Source organism: Oncorhynchus gorbuscha, linkage group LG25, assembly GCF_021184085.1.
Source record: "Oncorhynchus gorbuscha isolate QuinsamMale2020 ecotype Even-year linkage group LG25, OgorEven_v1.0, whole genome shotgun sequence".
NCBI classification, from domain to species: domain Eukaryota; kingdom Metazoa; phylum Chordata; class Actinopteri; order Salmoniformes; family Salmonidae; genus Oncorhynchus; species Oncorhynchus gorbuscha.
Window position 1 is genome coordinate 15,746,020 of NC_060197.1, and position 19,435 is coordinate 15,765,454.

At 43.4% G+C, this 19,435-nt stretch overlaps 1 protein-coding gene and 1 long non-coding RNA gene across 15 annotated transcripts in view; one reads left to right on the forward strand and one right to left on the reverse strand.

The window, feature by feature from the left end:
* The window catches only part of LOC124013962, a 3,458-nt gene extending 3,343 nt beyond the window's left edge, over window positions 1-115 (forward strand). Inside the window, exon 3 of the long non-coding RNA XR_006834939.1 lies at window positions 1-115. This exon is cut by the window's left edge and continues 488 nt beyond it. This is a non-coding gene — a long non-coding RNA (uncharacterized LOC124013962).
* Window positions 1-19,435, reverse strand: part of LOC124013961 (forkhead box protein P2-like) — a 116,798-nt gene that overhangs the window by 82,457 nt on the left and 14,906 nt on the right. The window lies entirely within an intron of this gene.

Here is a 19,435-nt window from a genome sequence, read left to right on the forward strand (position 1 = left end):
GTGTGGAACTGCCACTTAGAGGTGCTGCGTTTGAAAAATGCATTAAAAAGGGGCCCAGCGATGGAATGAGTCTGGAGTAGACAGAGAGTGAGAGAGAGAGAGAGAGAGAGAGAGAGAGAGAGAGAGAGAGAGAGAGAAAGAGAGAGAAAGAGAGAGAGAGAGAGAAAGAGAGAGATAGCGAGAGAAAGGAAGATGGAGAGAGTGAGAAAGAGAAAGATAGAAAAAAAAGACCCTATGGCAAGGTTCCCCAACTGGCGGGCCATGGGCCGAATTTGGCCCGTGGGTGGTTTTATTTGGCCCTCCATGTTTTCTGAGTAAAAAAATATTTATCTAAAAAGAAAATTGTTGTAAGAATTTTCATTGTTGGAGGGTAAAAACAACAGGAACACAGCTGATTTGTGATTTTAATTTTGGAAATCCGTTCCCAAGTATTCCCACGCATAATAGAGAGACCCGTGATCATATACAAATGTAAGCAAGGTTTGAAATGATTATGTTGTAGTCAAATATTATATCTGTTTGGGCTTCTTGCAGTCTACAAATGATTTGTAATTATATTCCGCCTCCCCCGACCATCCACTCAAGAATAAAATCAGCCGGCGGTTGAATCTATTTTATGATCCCTGCCCTACGGCTTGTGTGTGCAGTGACTGAGAGAGTGTGTATTTGTTTCAGCCCTTTGCCCAAACGCCATGATGTTCACTTTGCATGGAGGGTTATCCACATGAATTCACTCCCCCTCTCCCCTCCCCTTTAAACCAGACCAGACCAGACCAGAGCTACAATATGCAGTGATCAGCTGAATGTACGGTGCCTCTCCTGAACACCAAACACTTCATACATACTTCATACAGACAGACACCTGCAGTATTTTCTATTTTGCAGTATAGAATGAGCATCCCTATTAGTATATCTACCAACAGACCACCTTCATGTCACTATGATACGTTTCCAAAAGCAAAACTGAATAACACAGTTATACTGCATGTATACACAAACACATTAACAAGACATAATGATCTTAAGCCTTTTATCCCCCCCCCCCCCCACACACACACACACAACAAGTTGAATGCGGCCAAAATGGACCATTAGAGCTCAGTGATTATATTAGAGGAGGCTGAATATTTTTAATATACTGTACTTAAGCACTGGAGTATCCATGGCAACTTCCCTGTGCCTTGCTAAGAACGATCCCTAATGAAATCCATATTAAGTAGCCTATAATGATAGTGTCCAAACATATTTGCATAGATATTTCAGATGAAGGGAGACGTGGGAGAAAGGGAGAGACAGAGAGCAGCTGCCACAGTCACAACAGCAAGAATATGTTTTTAATCAGTCATTCATCTAAAAAGAGAAGCAGGAGCCGGCCCCGACTGAGCCAAGCAGCTGTATTGAGGGAAAAAAAGAAGTGCAATTCAGATTCACAGAGACGTAGCCTAACAGATCGAGACAGCAACTCAGTGTATTAATCAAGATTTACAGTATGCCACTTCTATCCAGTGGTTAAAAATGAGCTGTTAAGTGAATAGTTTAAACTGGTGGTCACTGGGCAGCTCACCAACCCTAACCTTCTAGGCTGGCCGCTTGCCTCTCTTTAGGCTCCCTCCCTCCCCTACATAGGAGTCTCACATTCGACTTCCATTTGCGACTTTGGCCCGGTGCCCAACAGGACATCCCAGAGTGAGTGTTTGCTTGACTCAATATCAACAGGCCCGAAAAAGCAGCTTGAGGTGGAACTGCCCAGCCTTCAGTTCCTATTGAAAATAAACCCGGCTGCACATTCATAAGGACAGAAATATCAACATGCTCCGCGAGGAGCCACGTACAGCACTCACTCAGCGCCGTTCCACTGGCTTCAGCTCTCTCTCTCTCTCTCTCTCTCTAGCTACTTAATGATACCTGCCTGCCTAGCTGCACCCCTTCCCTCCTCTTCTCTTCCACCAGCCCCCAGCTTGCAGGCAGGGGAACCGAAGTCTATATGTTACTGCTGCAGTGGAGAAAAATAAAAGAGATAGAAATGACAGAAGTCAGACAGTTCAAGCTGACCGGGCACTTCAAACAGAAAAACTGGGGGAGAATGCGACAGACACTCCAGGTTAAATTGGCTCTTCTGCGCTCCGCTCTCCTCTCTCCCTTTAAAATGTAGGTTTTCTTCAAAAGGACGTATTTGAATTAGACGCGTTGATGAAATCAAAGGCTCGGCTGTGTGGGTAAATTTAAACAAGCAAGTGCACCTCACAGCAGTGTACCTATTATACAGCAGATTGGAGACAGATGAAAGTCTAGGAGCCTAGCAGACAACTTCCCCTTTTCTCACCGTAGATATTATCACATTGTAAAGGCTGCAATTTAAATTCGATTCGTACACACATTGAAAAATACACGGATATTGGGTTTTAATGTTCCTGGCCTGGCAAGGTGTCTTCAGATGAAAGAGAACGGTTAAGGATTCACACAATAGCCCGCTTCCACAGATGTATTTCCCGTTAGAGATAAATAGGAGAGCCATTTCTGACCTTCACACACCGTGTGCTGAGGATCCCACGGCTTCCCACAGTCTTCACATAACCGTAGCTACGCCTGTTAAAACGAGAGTTAAGACCAGGTCCAGTGAAAATCAGAAGGCCGCAGCACCTGCATTTTAACACACCGCAAACTGCCTCTACTATGTCAACTTAGCAGAGGCAGTTTGTAGATTCCGTATAGTGGAGTTAGTTTGGTAACATGGATACACACTGAGTGCTCTTTCCATGACATAGACTGACCAGGTGAATCCAGGTGAAAGCTATGATCCCTTATTGATGTCACTTGTTAAATCCACTTCAATCAGTGTAGATGAAGTGGAGGAGACGGGTTAAAGAAGGATTTTTAAGCCTTGAGACAATTAAGACATGGATTGTGTATGTGTGCCTTTCAGAGGGTGGATGGGCATGAGTAAAGATTTAAGTGCCTTTGAACGGGGTATGGTAGTAGGTGCCAGGCGCACCGGTTTGAGTGTGTCAAGAACTGCAACGCTGCTGGGGTTTTTCACACTCAACAGTTTCACGTGTGAATTAAGAATGGTCCAACACCCAAAGGACATCCAGCTAACTTGACACAACTTTGGGAAGCATTTGACTCAACATGGGCCAGCATCCCTGTGGAACACTTTCTACACCTTGTAGAGTCCATGTCCCAATGATTTGAAGCTGTTCTGAGGGCAAAACAGAGTGCAAATCCAAATTAAGAAGGTGTTCCTATTGTTTTGTTCACTCAGTGTATATAGACAGTAGATTAGATTGTGTTTAACAGGTCAGTGCTATCAGCAGCAGTTCAGTGGTACATAGATCTGTCCTGTCTGGTACTAACTACCACTGACACACAGAGGCCATCCATTCATGACAGTAATATCATTCAACCAGACACCAATTACATAAAAGAAAACTTAAATTAATTCAGGAAAAATGGCATCTCACCAAAGAATAATAAACTCATTATATGGACATTTCTAACTTAACCGTTCTCCACACCACCGCTAATTTAAACCTAATTTTTACTAGCCACTAATTCGGCGAGGGCGGGATAGGAATTACATCTGGAGGTAATTCTCAGAATGGAACGGAGCCCAGTGGAGGCTACCCAAATAAAAAAGGGGAACTATTCAGGAGAGTGGGAGTTCCGGGCTCTGAAACTGCACTTCTCGCAAAAAAAATGTTTTCATCGTGCTGTCATCAGTCTAGGCTTAAAGAAGACGTAGGTGTTGCAGGTGGAGAAAGATGATTTCTGGAGATGGAGGTGTGGAAGGGAAGGAGGGAATGAGAGAGAGGGAGGGAGGGACAGAGAGTGAGTAAGAGAGAGAAAGAGAGAGAGATAGAGAGAGAAGGAGAGAGAGGCAGGAAAGGGAGAGAGCTACTCCAGCTGGACATCTGTAGAGACCCATGCGGGGGGGGGGGGGGGTTGTGTAAAAGGTCAGGGGGTCAGAGAGGACCTGCAAGCTGGTGGGATGCTCTGTTAAGTCTTGGTTTATAATAAGCTCTACACTCAGGCTGGTGGCAGACACACACCTGAGGTTCTGGAACTGAGATGCTGGACCAGCTCTCTCTATTTTACCGCACCTGGCGGTCAACTTTTGGTCAACAGTCTCAAAGAATTTACTCAGTGAAGGTACAGTAGTTGCTTGTCTGGAAACTTTTGCGGAATGTCATTTTTTGAATCATGAAGTTCAGCTCCGTGGAGGTGGACTCCTAAAACTCTGCATTCACAAGGGAGGAAGTGAGGGAGGGGAAGAAGGAGGAGATAAGGATTCAATTGTGAGCGTGGCAAAACACACCAATCAAGCTTCTTTCTCCGTCTGGTTTGCTTTCCAACAATCCAATAGCGTGAAAAGTCGCTCTGTAAACGGGACGTTTACATTCAATACAGAAACTTGCAGTTCCCAGATATATACGCCACAACCACCCCCTCCACCTCCTCTTCAGGAGAAAATTTGTTTTCCAAATGAAAATAAACTGAGGCTGGCTGGTTTGAGGCAGTTAAACTCAGGAATATGAGATCAAATAAAGGCTCCTGTGGAGGCTGAAAGGAGAAATGAAATCACTTCTGAGAGGGAGATGTACCTCGTAATAAAATTACTTCTTTATATCTTTCTAAACGGCACGTTTTCCCCAGGAGTGGTTAAGGCTTTCCTCGGTCAAAGACAGTATGCAAGTGGCAATTTTTACTTCTGGTAGATGATTCTGTGGCACACTTCTCGAGACTCGGTGTGATGCTCTGCAATTTGCCTCGGAAAACGGAAAAAGTATTTCAAGCAACAAGTTTTTGGCTGAACTTTGCTGGAGTTTAGAAGTCACTTTGATGGTTTTCCCGGAAACATGTCGATGTCAATGAAAACTCCAATGTTCCATCCAATTGAAAATACCGGGAATGGCAATAAGCTCCACATTGCTTTTCAATGACTACCTGTTCGTTCCAGTGCACTCTTGTATGGTGGGCTCAAGTATGTAGTAGATGGCCAACCATCCATGGGCATACACCACAAACAAATAGAGACTCATCTTGCAGAGGGGGACAGTGAATGAAGAAGAACGTCACTTTGAAAATAGTCACCTACTGCAATTATTACACGGCCATTTCATTTGGCATTGGGACAATTGCCTGAACACAGAGTGACCGAGCGAGCGCAGCTACCTAAACAACATGTCATTGATTTTGTGTTAAAAAAAAAAAAAGACTTTCAGACCACATTTTAGCCATAGCCAGGCAGCCAACGTATGAAGAGGACATTTGGAGGAATACATGATAGTTTATTATAAAGAGGCTATTAAAGTTGCAATAAAAAGACATTAGCTGGAGAAATGAGCCACTTACCAGTTTTCTTCCTCACTACCTTAAAAGCTGTCCACATTCAGGGCTTTGAGTGGAGGGAAAAGCAGACGGCGATGGCATTAAAAGTGGGTCTAGGCGCACAATTTATCAAGACAGAAATTGATGGCGGGCTTGAGAGCGGCGTGCATGTTGTAATATGGTTGATTTCAAAATGACAAGGAGAAAGGTCATATTTTCGAAATTTGTCGGAGAAAATTTGAGTGGCTTAAACTCAAGGAGTTTTTTTTTTAAAGTGCAATGTACGCTACAATGGACATAACTCAGTGAACACCCTCATTTTGTAGAAATTGCCCACAAACGAAAGTAACCCTCTCTTGTAGTCAACTCTTGACTCATGTAGAGAACACGTGTTTTTCTATCACTTTTGATGTATTTTTAAATGGGGGGGCTGTGAAGGTTAATCCACGAAAACCCAACACTTAATTAAAGCAATTAACTTAAGTCGTTCCCAAGTCCCCAACAGTTACAACAAACGTGTGATGTGTTCTGTGTTTCTCCTACAGGCTTGTTTTTACTCTCTTGGCATGCAATTAAATGGTTTACGACAAGTTGATGATATTTTGCTGAGACAGAATTCATCTCTGCGTAATAGGGAACATCGTTTTTGGTGACAATCCGCGAGTGTGTTTACAAACATTAGATTCATGAGTTAGTTTACATGCATTTAGAGACCATTCTCACTACAGATCCTTTTCACATCAGATCCCAAAATAGTTATTGGCTTGTGCATCTCACGCAGTTTACAGTCATATACTGGGACGATGTTGTGAAGTTATTATCTGGGTGGGTTTTAATTTACAACACAGACGCCCAATTATACTGTATTTAGAGGTTGTACTAATTTGGGAGAACATTCTGACATCATTAAACTTTCCATTTTGCCCTGCCCCGTCGAAGCCTGTTCCTATCTATTGAGACAGACGGATGGCAGATGGGGCTGTTTCTGACAGCTTAAAAGTGCCCATCAGCTGCTGCAGAGATGTTTCACAGCCCATCCCACCATCCCATCCACCCTGCACCTCCCCAAACAAACAGCAGACTCAGACTTCAAATGCATAGCAGGACTATTAGGTAATCCCTCCTTTGTTCAGACCCACTGAGCCTCACTGACTAACCAACCTCCCTCCATCTTCTGGGTTGCCTCTCAAATGGCACCCTATTCCCTTTATAGTGCACTCCCTTTGGCCAGAGCCAATGCGGTCTCTGGGAGTAGTGTGCTATAAAAAAGGAATAGGGTGCCATTTGGTACGCAGCCTTCTTTGCTGTTCCAAACTCCTTTCCCTGTTCCAAACTGACAACGGAACACTTCACGCTGACACACACACACGTAGGGGGAGTGTTTGATGATGAATGATAGTAGGAATTATCTGGGAAAATATGCACATGGTATCTAATGGCAGTGAGGTAAAGCATTTGTTGTGTCACGATGAGGATGATGACAGTTCTCTGGTTTAAAGAGAGGATGGGGGGTGACACAAGGGCTCTTTGTTTGGACTGGACAAATCTGGGGTTTCTTTTTGGATATTCAATATCCTGCAAGGTACCCGACAGAGTTGCAGTAATCTAGTGTCTGGAAGTTTGGCTAGGACGAGAGAGCACAGAGGGCAGAGGTTCACTAAGTGAGTCTGTTGTATTGTCCAATGGCTTTTTAGAGCAATTGCTGAGTGGTTTGCGTGAGTCGCTTCCAACAAAGCCTGGCAAATCAATCTGTGAAGAAATGCTACACAGGCCAGATGTGGCACTGCTGCACAAAAAGAAACAAAACAACCCACTTGTACAAGAAGACCATGCAGAGCCTAAAGTACTTAAAGTACACAAAATAATACGGTTCAATGCCAAAATGCTGACAGCCTAGTTTCTGTTGAAAACCTGCTTGTTATTTTAGGTGGCTTCTCTGAAGTACAATACGTCAAAGTGTGCGTGGAAACATCTTACTTTGAAATGCATCTTCTTCCCTATTGACTTGACAAGATGCCGGGAAGAATGAAAGACAAATGTGTCATTAATAGACGCCTTTTTATTTACAGAAGTTCTGTTTCTGAAAGCACACCGCACACTTATAAATGCAAGGCTTGCTTTAGGGAGGTGAACTTTTCACACCTTTCAAAGCCACAAAATGTGATGTTTTTGGGGGGTTTCTGCAGCTGCTGCTCTGCACTACTGCAAGACGGTGTCATATGAAAGATTTTCCTCTCCTCCCAAACCACAGGCCTGGTCATTAATGAAATACAGGCCGTGCAGTGAGGTCATACAAAGTCTAGATTTCAGCAGCCACACTTAAAAACCGCTCAGAAAGAATAGAGAAACATGAACACAAATCAGATTTCCAAGCTCCAAGGACAGGGAAAAATAAATAACTAGAAGAGAAAGCGCAGCGCAGCCCCTGCCCTCCTCTCACATTTTCCTAGCACTTTGCAAACAACCGTCAACTGCTGCTCAGAAACAGTTCACAATGAGAGCAGACTAAACAATCAGATCCCAGCCAAGGAAAATGCTAAGCAACTCTGCACACAGGATGTCTCACCCTAATTGCCAACTATCAAATCTCACAATGGAATCTGTCCATTTGGCAAAAGCCTTATAGCAAAACCTGGTGAAATGTCGTTTTAAAAAGTGTCAACTTTTTACCCGGAAAAAAAGGGAGATGAACAGTTTTGAAAGGAATTTGATTTTTTACATTTGGCTTTGTATGATTTATTTTTCAGGGGGTTTATAAGGCTTACAGGAAGCTACGCAGACTGTGTGAGTGTTACAAAGAAAGCATTATTAGACAAAGGGTGTTTGGGGTCTTGTAAACTAATGATTAAAATCCCAAGCAGTTAGATAAACACATTAAATGGGTCCCTGAAGACACTAAGACTCAGAAAGAGAGAAGAGAGAGAGTGGTAGAGAGAGAAAAGGGAGGAGAAAGGGAGAGAGAGACGGGGGGGGTTACTGGGGAGGAGAGACAGTGTAACTGGGATCAGGGGACAGACAGGTAGGAGGGAGACTGGGAGGAGGCACTGGGACTTGAGAAAGAGGGCTAATCGGACTGTCACTCCATGCGGCGCTCTGTTTTTTTACCCGTTTTTTTTTCTTCCTCTTCAGTCAGAGTCGTGCTCTGAGATCCCCAAACTTCAAACAACCAGAATACCAGCACATTCATAAAACAGAACAGAACTACTGGGAATTAAAGAAGGCAGGGGGGGGGGGGAGACACCAAACAGGTAGCAGGCCTCAACAGCAGATGGTAAAATTAACATTTCAACAGTTCCTTCCTTTCATGTAGGTCTCGGCAGTGCTGCCGCTGTTTTTTTCTGGGGAAAATGTAAGGGCTCGGTTTGGAAAGATGCAGGGTTGGAAAAAGCATCTGGAAAAAAGGGGGGAAGAGGAATATTGGCTTATTGCTCCTGATGGTCCTCTTCTATGAAAAATTAAATAGGTCTGTTTTGCAGGTTTCCCTCTCCGGAGTGCTCTAAGCTGTGCTATGGAAACATCATCTCTGTAATTTATACGCGAAAGAACACCTGGCGATGAAAGAAAATCCACTCAAACCCAATACGTTGACTCTTTTTCACCTCTCTTTTAATCGCATTCAATTCACGGTTCCCAATGAGCTTCATGGAGTTCACGTTTGATTTCGCGCAAATAAACATCGAGACGTACTTGTCAAAAGATGCCCCCGAGACACTTATATTACAGCGAAGCATCTCTAAATAAAATGAAGATGCAGAACAGCCGGTCTCATTTCAGCCCATTCCAACGGAACGGCTCTGTAGTGCCCATTCATTTGGACACAGTTATGGCTAAATTACATGTGTTCCACCTCTGTGACATTTGAAATGCAATTAAAAGCTGGTTATGAAAGTGTGCGGACTTCCTCGCGATGAAGGGAAAGGGAATCACTCCCGTGATTAACATGCAAACGAGCTCACGCTGGCAGAGTAGATTGGGGTTTGAAAACCTCAATTACTTTTGTGTGATTATCTATTTACCAGTACACAGATCCCCATTTTTTCATCTCCACCATGGGGAGATCCCCCCCCCCCCCCCACGCAATGATTTGGGCTCAATTATACTCCCGCCTTTATTTATGATGCAGGTATTACCGACATACCTGGTTATTTTTCACTATGGTATATCGCCTTCATGCAGGGGATTCATACACATGGAGGAGCATTAGAGGACCAACACCTATGAATGCTATGCTTAACCATTTAGTTTGGAGCACATGATATCTTCTCCCACCCCGGTCCCAAACCACCACCCCATATTTAAACTCGGTTTGGTTCATACTGGAAAACGAGGTGCCCTCACTTTATTTCTGACAGGATCAGGAGTAAAAAGGGGGGAAAAAAGGTCAATAGCTCTCTTCTTGAACACTTACTCTTTCTCAGCCATTGTGCGTTTAGCATTTTATACTTTTAAGTTAGAGAAAGAACAAAGAATTAGAGGCTTTTAAAATGCGTGGAGGCCATTACTGAAACACTACCGACAGATAGTTGCCAGTATATCAAGTGTGGCGGCGAAGGTAGGTAAGATGTGGATTTAAATGAACTGCTGCAGCCATAGAAACACTCTCAGCCTGGCTGATGCAATTATCAACGGAACGCCTGGCAGCATCAGAGGAATCTAATTTAATTCATTTAAACGGGTGAATAACTACGGAATTCCTGTTGTAAGAGATTTATATTGAAAATGAACATTCCTGGAATTCAGGAATTGGCAATGCTTGGGAAATGCCAAACGATAGGGAAGTGTAACAGGCTATGCTTCATCTTTGAAGAGGTGCAGACGGATAAGAGGTCCGCTAAGGAAACAATGTTCGTATCAGCGTTTAAGATATATCATTAAGACTTTTTAGGAACATTATGTCAAAACTATCATCCAATAAATAAACAAATTGTTCCTTTACACTCAGTGAGGCACCTGAAATAAGACAAGCCTTAGGCCATAACTATACTGTATATGTCACACTAATACTCAACTATCAGGTTTGTAGTAATATAATAACCTACCTTTTAACAAGTTCAAGTATTGTTTTGTTTGGGAGAGTTCCCCCTTAACTTGTTTCCCTGAGCCATAGATAAAGATAGGGAAAGCCACTCTGTCTCAGGAGTAGAAGAGGGATCCAGGCTTTTGGAGCGTGCGGAACATACATTGGAAAAAAAATCCCCTGTTGCTTTGGAGGAAAGAGGAGAGGAGGAAAAAGGAAACAGTGCCATCAAGTGACATTTCTGAGGATTCCTCAAGTGCTCAGACAGACAGACCCCCCCCCCTCCCCTTCTGATTAGGGATCTGACAGTAACCGTAATAGATACTTAAGCCTTCACTGTAGTGATCAGTGTTTGTGTTAACAACAATATATATTTACCACTGACTGACTTGCACATATTTACAGGTATTCAAAGGTTTTTGAAATAGACATCTTCATGAATCTGATGAAAGATAGAAGACAGATATAGCCGGTACAGATGGGTTGTTCAGTAGACCGTGAAAGGCCGTGAAAGGTGTTAATACAGTCCAGTGGAAGTTGAAGGCACAAGATATTTCTACTCAATGGATTGTCAATGAGGGCTGTTGAAGATTTCATCAGAAGTGCATAACAGTGGCTGGGAAATACAATGACATTTCAAATGGAGGAAAAGCATTTTTGGGAAAACCTTTTGTCTCACGTTTATGTCGCCAGATTGACTTTAGATGCAGTATAATGTGAGGCCATCGGATTTTAGTTAGCTAACGTTAGCATGGCTCCCCAATGGTGGAACAAACTCCCTCACGACGCCAGGACAGCGGAGTCAATCACCACCTTCCGGAGACACCTGAAACCCCACCTCTTTAAGGAATACCTAGGATAGGATAAAGTAATCCTTCTCACCCCCCCTTCCCCCCTTAAAATATTTAGATGCACTATTGTAAAGTGGTTGTTCCACTGGATGTCATAAGGTGAATGCACCAATTTGTAAGTCGCTCTGGATAAGAGCGTCTGCTAAATGACTTAAATGTAAATGTAAATGTAAATGTAGCCATTTTTTTTTACAAACTTTGCTAGCTAATGACAAGTGTCAAGTCAAGGTCCGAAAAGCTTTTTAACCAGCTACTACCCCCAAGCCATAAGACTCCTGAACAGCTAATCAAATGGCTACCCAGACTATTTGCATTGTCCCCACCCCCCATTTTTACGCTGCTTCTACTCTCTGTCTATTATCCATGCAGAGTCACTTGACCTCTACCTACATATTACCTCAATTACCTCAACTAACCGGTGCCCCCGCACATTGACTCTGTACTGGTACAACCTGTATATAGCCTCGCTACTGTTCTTTTATTGTTGCTCCTTAATTATTTGTTATTTAAAAAAATAGATGTTTACTTCAGTTTATTTTAGTAAATACTTTCGTAACACTTGTTTTTTTTTCTTAAAACCGCATTGTTGGTTAAGGGCTTGTAAGTAAGCATTTCACTGTAAGGTACCTGTTGTATTCGGCGCACGTGATAAATAACATTTGATGTGATTGACATCTGTCTAAAGTCAATTTGACGACATGATAATGACGGCGAAGTTGTTTCCTACTAAATATTTTGCCTACTACAGCAATGTCATCGTATTTCCAGGCACTATAGTGTGATTTAGTTGAAACCGTCCTCGGCCTCTGTTCAGAAAGCCTGGGCTTATTACGATTCTTGAGCACCACTATGGTGGAGGGCGGCTTAAGAACGTTCATAACAACGGCATGACGCAACCAAGTGCCGGAGGTGCAACCAATGAATAGGTCCCCAGTCTTACCAAGGTCCCCAATCTACCAGATTCACACTGGTTTATGCTCACTATCTAACTGTAAGCGTTTCTTAGCACCTCTTGGGGACACAGATAATTAAGAACCATGAAATGCCTTCAAAACAATGCTCATATCAATTGTATTGTGTGTACAGTGCAACGTAAGAATTCCAAACCAACAAGAGAATAAAATGTTTTATATGAAAATCCATAACCTTGCCCATTGTTACACGTCCTTACACCCGGACAAAATATGCACTCGAGGATGTATAGACCATGGAAAACGAGGTGTAGACACTGCCGCCATCCCCGAGTGTGGAATGACAATTTGCATAATTAAACCTATATAAAAGCTAATTACATAAATAAATGAGTGAGGGTATCACAGAGAGAAAGGGTGTCTGTTCATATCCAATGTTTAAACCTCCCCCTTCCTTCCAGCCCTGTCTAAATCTATTGATCTGTGAAACACAGTACTCAGGGGAGGCGATTCAGTTAATATCATACATCTAATGATGAGATGAATAACGATTATACCATTTGGTAATTAAACGTCTTACAAACCATTTAACTGACTGTGCGTCACAAAGGGGTCGCCAGAGGTCAGAATGATTGTTTTTCATTTTCCCTGCTTCGGTGCGAAGGAAGGGGTGGCGGGTGGAGAGAAACACTGAGAAACACTGTGTGACACAATGGTGAAAATACTTAATGGTTGTTAGCAGCTATACTGTAGTGCTAATCTTTAATGCTGTCAAGACTCTTGAAGGGAAAACAATTTATGAAAAAAAAGAGAGAAAAAAGAACACGCCAAGACAAACATCTGGCCTTCATCACACTGTAGGAGTCTGAGCAAATCTTTATATTTAGAAACCTCATTAGCTCACTTATAATGCACAATCTCACAAACAGAAAGAGACACGACAATGTGGCGGGTGAGAAAAGTAATGATATATTTCGCTGTGATCTGTAAAAATGGAGGAAGGGGCGGGGGGGGGGGGGAGACACTGGTGGTGAGGCTTACTCTAGTATGTGCCTGCAGACACTTTGGCCTGTGTGCATTAGTGTGTCTGATCCATACAAAGGTGCATTAAACACACATGCGGAGGGCCAATTAACTGTCAACATCTACAATCTAATCCCTACTTACAGGCAATAATCACCTGATGTTGTGATGTCCGTTTGTTGTTCCGTAGACAGACAACTTTCCAAAGGGCATGTACAGGTTCCTCTCTAGCTAATGCCAGAAACATATGCTGCTGTCTAGCCTACGTGGAACTACACACTCTTAGAAAAAAAAGGTGCTATCAAGAACCAAAAAGGGTTCTTTCGCTGTCCCCATAGGAGAACCCTTTGAAGAACGCTTTTTTGGTTCCGGGTAGAACGTTTTCAACAGAGAGCTCTACCTTCAACCAAAAAGGGTTCTCCTATGAGGACAGCTGCAGAACCCTTGTGGAGCCCTCTTCTCGAAGAGTTCTAGGCCTTTTAACGGTTTAAATGTTTAAGGGTTAGCACATGTGAGGGGTTAACACACACACACACACACGCACACACAAACACACACACACACACACACACACACACACACACACACACACACACACACACACACACACACACACACACACACACACACACACACACACACACACACACACACACACACACACACACACACACACACACACACACACACACCAAACTAACCTTTCCTTTCAACCTTATCCTCATACCGCTAACAATCCCTTTCTTCTGTGGCTGGCTCGGGTGCATTCATGTAGCATTTACTTACAAAGGCAATTGTGCGCTTCTCGGTCTCTTATTGAATGATAGGTGGTAAACATTGTCATTGGAAAGGCAGGTTGGATTAAAGCCTGGTAGAGCCATTGAGAGGAACAGTAAGAGGGGTGAAATGCGAACAATGGTAAAAATGGAGGGCAGTATCACAGGGTCCAATGTCTGCTATGCTGAATACATGTGAGATTATGAGACCCATTCCATCATTTACATAATGTAAAAACTATTTCTCTCTCTCTCCATCCACCCCCAACTATTCACTAAATAAATGAGAAAACTATCACAGCACAGAAATATTTGACAAAAGCAAGAGAGACTGAATTCCCAATGACCTCGGCGCCTTGTGACAATGCACACACAGTCCAAACGCTCTTTCGTGAGCAGCCAACTGAGTAAGACCTGGAAGAATATTTATTATTGAGCACAATGGCAAAAGTATTACCTTGTCACCTATACCACTTTACAGTGCAGAAAGGAATCGTATCAAACACAAGGGGAATTTGACATAATTCTGGTTGAGAATATGAAAGGTAGCTAGTTTCTTTAAACGAGGGGTCCATAGTGGTCTACAAGAAGTTTAAGAAATGAACACAATGATCATTTTGATGTGATTTGGTTAAGCCTGAAGTAACAATGACTGGGTCAGGGATTCAACCGACACACTTAGTCCATCTATTCAGAAAATATATTGAAATATTAATGGGAAAGAAAAGGAAAAGGAGGTTTAAAGTTCAACAGAAAAAAAATGATATGAACTTCTTTGGCTGACGTGCAGCCTTCGGGCTGTTTGTGTAGGCACAAGTTGAAGAGTAATGGAAAAACTCTGTATTTACAGTCAATAAGAGTTTTACGACACAGTTGAGACTGTCGTCAGGGGCTATTTGGTTTGGGACAGTTTCCTACCACTAACCAACAAAATACAAATAGATGAGAGCCCTGAGGACATTTTCCTTTTTCATGCAAATACTTCTGCATGCTAGCAATACACGTGTCATCCACCCTAAGCATACAATGATTTAGATGAGTCATTCATCCACATACCATACATTCATACGTATGTACACTACCTCATCACAAAAGTATGGACTAGACAAGGACGCTGTACCGTACAATCTATAGTTTGTGAATGTATAGGTGGCATTCCCTGGAACAGGCTTTAAATCAAACTGTTAGCTTTCTGCAAAGCTTCTTAAAAAACATTGGACTTGTGAAATTCCTGAGCCATAGAAAATACCTCTCTCTCCCTCAAACCTCCTGATCACCACCCCACCTCCACCACCCAGTCCATCAACAAAACTCCATGAGCCAATAGGAATTGTACCTCTTCACACTCCGTGCGTGTGAGTGTTTTGTGTGCGCGTACGTGTATGCGGCCGTGTGTGCATCCGTGCGTGTGAGCCTGTCGGCCGGCATGCCTGTGAGTGAGTGTGTTTTACCTGCCAGATCATTCCAGTCTATTCCAGAGAATTCTCATATGGCAACCTATTTTATTTACTTTATCTTCAATAAAATGGTTCAGTGAGCATTAGCAACTTTGAGACACGAATTTCAATCAGTCCTATGGCAGCGGCGTCAGTCTGCGTTACAGCCAGCGCAGCAGTGTGTGTGTGTGCTCTGCGAGGTGCAGCGGAGGGAGCAGCGCTGCAGACAGGCTGAGCTGCAAGCAACCGAGTGCAGTGAGAGGGCTCTAATAACACAAAGGGAGGGAGAGCAGGAGGGAGGGAGAAGGGGACAGAGGGAAGAGAGTGAAGGGAAGAAGGGAGACTAGAGATCGTTAGAGGGAGGGAGAGGGAGGGAAGAGTGAAAGAGTGGGTAAAATGGAGAGAGAGGATGAGATAAGCGTGGGAGAGAGAGCGAGATAGAGAGAGAGAGAGAAAGAAAGGACCAAACAAGTAAGGTCGAGAAAGTGTACAATAAACACAGGCGAGCAGCTCTACACCCCAGGACCTCTTCAGGATGACTGACAAGTGAAAGCTCTCACTGACCGGGACCTTCATTTTACATGACATGAGAAGGAGTGGAACTCAACTGCTGCGGCAGAGTATAACTGAGAGGCTCTCTAGGGGGGAAAGTTGGAAAAACACACAAGTACACGCACACGCACACAAACGCACGCAAGCACACGCACACACACACACACACACACACACACACACACACACACACACACACACACACACACACACACACACACACACACACACACACACACACACACACACACACACACACACACACACACACACACACACACACACACACACACACACACACACACACACACACACACACACACACACACACACACCATTTCCCTTCACAGGTGAGCAGGACCAACAGACAGCCTGGTGCTTCATTCACTTAACTGGAGAGGTGCTGCAGACAGGATGTATGTATGCAGACTGAATCTTTTCCACATGATGTGCCTCAGGCTGTTTTGTCAACTGCACTCTGAGCAGCACAGAGTCAGGTAGTATGACCACATGATTGCCCGAGAGGCACCTCTCGGAGAAGGCTGGGGACACGCTGAAATTCCCACGCATGATGAGGTGTAATCAGAAACCCCATTCAGAGGGGTAGCCAAGTTTGTCAACATATATAGATTCCACATTCCAACTCCTGTCGGGGTTCTGACCCAAATCAAGCAAGTTGTCGGCTTGTCGTCTCGCCACAGAGACAGACGCTTTCTTCCCATTCTGGGAAAAGCAGGTAGCAAGTGACATTTTGTCTTGCATTGTGGTTTGTGGACAGGGAAGTGGGATTCGAGGCCCTTGTAGTATTTCCTCCCCTCTGCATCTCTTTTCAAGCTCCAATCAAATGATCTTAATGAACAAAGCAGTTGGCTTGTTGCCTCTGAGGTAAAAGCTTTTGCAACAGCTGTGACTGGGGCTCGATTTGAAGCAAGGAGAAACAGCTTGTGAAATAGAGTTATCTACAGGATCTTAACTTGACGCGCCAACACAACGCTACAGTTTGATGCCAAATTTGTAATCTTAGTCATCTTAGTTAAGCTTTCTTTAATGTTTCAAAACAAAAACGTGTTACACTTTGGACTGCTACTGACGTATAAGATCAAAATGAAAGATGTAAACCTGGTGGTGTTGGTGAATAATTACTCAATTTGGTTTAGTATAAAAAAAAGTTTGCATAATATACAAAATGTGAAACTGAACACATGTATTATCATTTACATTTAGATTAACCTTCTTTGTGGCCAATTATTCCAATAATCTGAGAGTCTTATGACACCACAGGAGGCCGGAATCCTTCAGACTCCATTGCTTCAAAGCTTTAAAAATGTATGACTCTTAGAAACCAATTGCTGTTAATAGTGTATTTCTTTTATGACATCATTTACACAATGTTTTCACTTTGGTTCAATTTCCACATAGGATTCAGCCACAGTTCATTCAAAATGGGTCATGGGTATTCTTTTCTGCGCTGCACATATATTGATTTATGACTATATTTAAGGAGCTATAGGAGGAGCACATGTATTCATAAAACACATACATTCTATCAACATGATTGGTCAACATTGTGTTGACAAATCCCCACCTATCGTAATTCAAAGGAAGCAGATAGCAAAAGATAACAACAGAGGCTTTGTATACGTTTGGAAAAATGCCCGTGTTTCCTGAATGCTGCGGCGATAACGCACAGGTTCAAACTGTCGAGATAATCGACATTAGGCCTGCCACAAAGAACGTGCAACTATGTGAAACCAATTCACTGGACACGATCACCTGCGACTGAAGCGACTCGTAATTCTTCCCACCTGAAATAACGAGTTCAAACCGATGTCAAGCCGCTCTGATGTCATCCCTTTTGAGGCTTTTGTTTCACAATAATCTCGGGCACTTGGAAACATGCCATCAGCCTGGGCTTCCGCACCCAGGCTCTTTCCAAATGAAGTCAGAGGGAAAGAATGACACGTGAAACACTAGATGCGTCTCGTTTATAAAGAATGAAGACTGTGCGTGCAATATCCGCCATCAGTCATGTCCAAAGTACTTAGCAAGCAGGGACCCAATGCATGCTGAATGGGGAGGTGGACTTAAGTCCTATAGTTTATCCTATGAGGGGTCTATAAGGGGCCACAACCCCCAGTGTGATCTGCTCAGCCTTTGAGACATTTAGAGAGACACAGACTGGCTGACTGACCAGCCGCCCGCCAGGACTGCATCCATGGCCATTCACACTGTTGATTAGCATACCCCCTTCCTTTCCTCCCTGGATCAATAATCTCATTGAGTCAGTGTGTCTTCTCCATCAGGAGTGATGGCAGCTAGGTAGAGGCACCCCCTTTTGTAACTCTATTCTCATGGCAACTGTCCACTCCAGACAAACACTCCTCTACACTCTATCTATTCTGGACTCCTCTTCTCCTTTTCATTCTGGGTCCTCATTACTCCTCTTCTGAACAGGCAGGGGGAGAGGCAAATAAACCTTGAAACAACCAAAATGGATCGAAAAGGTAAGGAGATAACATATCAGCGCGAAGGTCTTTCTTGATAAAGCAGATTTGAATGTTTTTTAAATTTTTAAGTTTATCTTGTTAGGCTTTTGAAACTGAAGGAACATACTGTGGAGAAGCAATAGGTTACACATGGTGTGCTTGCACCAAGTGAAGGACAAGGGGAAGGTTGAAAATAGATGTATCAGGTGTGAATATATATTTCCTGTGAGGCAAAGTACAATTCCAGAATTTTATTGAAAAAAACTCCCAACTCCTAATCCAACCAAAGAGTTGTAAAGAGTAGGACGTGGGTCCACTCTTGGTCCAATTTGCTCACGGCATGACACTATCAGACCCCAAACCAAACCTCATTAAACTGGAATATGGAAACTTGGGGAAGTTCCAAAACTTTTTCCCCCTCCAAGTGGGAAGACAAAACAGTGAACCATAAAGAGAGGAATATAAGAAGGAAGGGAAGAACGAGAGGCAGGCAGATCCTTGGGAGGACTGGAGAGTGAGGAAGTGAACGTTTGATGAGTAATACTTTTTTTTGTTGTAGACGGGGCTTAACTTTGAAATATTCCGGGGTGTTTCTGAATGGGGGATTGACCAATGACCTGATCCCAGCCGCACACTGGGCGCCGGGGTTAATGGTGGATAAAGATTTAAAAAAAACGGGCGCTAGCCTGATCTCCATCCCCATCCCCTCCAATCCCAAATCAGACCCACAATGGAGCCTGCCAACAGGGACGACTCAAGTCCATTTGATTCTTCTCCCTCCCCAGTAGCCAGGGTGTCCAGGGTAAAGACCCGTGGAGGTTACCCTCTCCTACTCAGGGGGAAGCCAGCCGGGCTCCTTGGCTCAGAAAACCCTTTAGGGTTTTGGAAATGAAATGACAGAAGCTCTGATCTATAACAATAAATCAATTCCAAATTGGAAGTCTGAGGAAAAGCCATCCATCTGTGGCCTGCTTCTTTAAACTAGCCAGAGATATGTTTTAATTGCTGTAGATTTTACATATGTGTACATTTACAGTCATGCAAAAGTTAGGTCA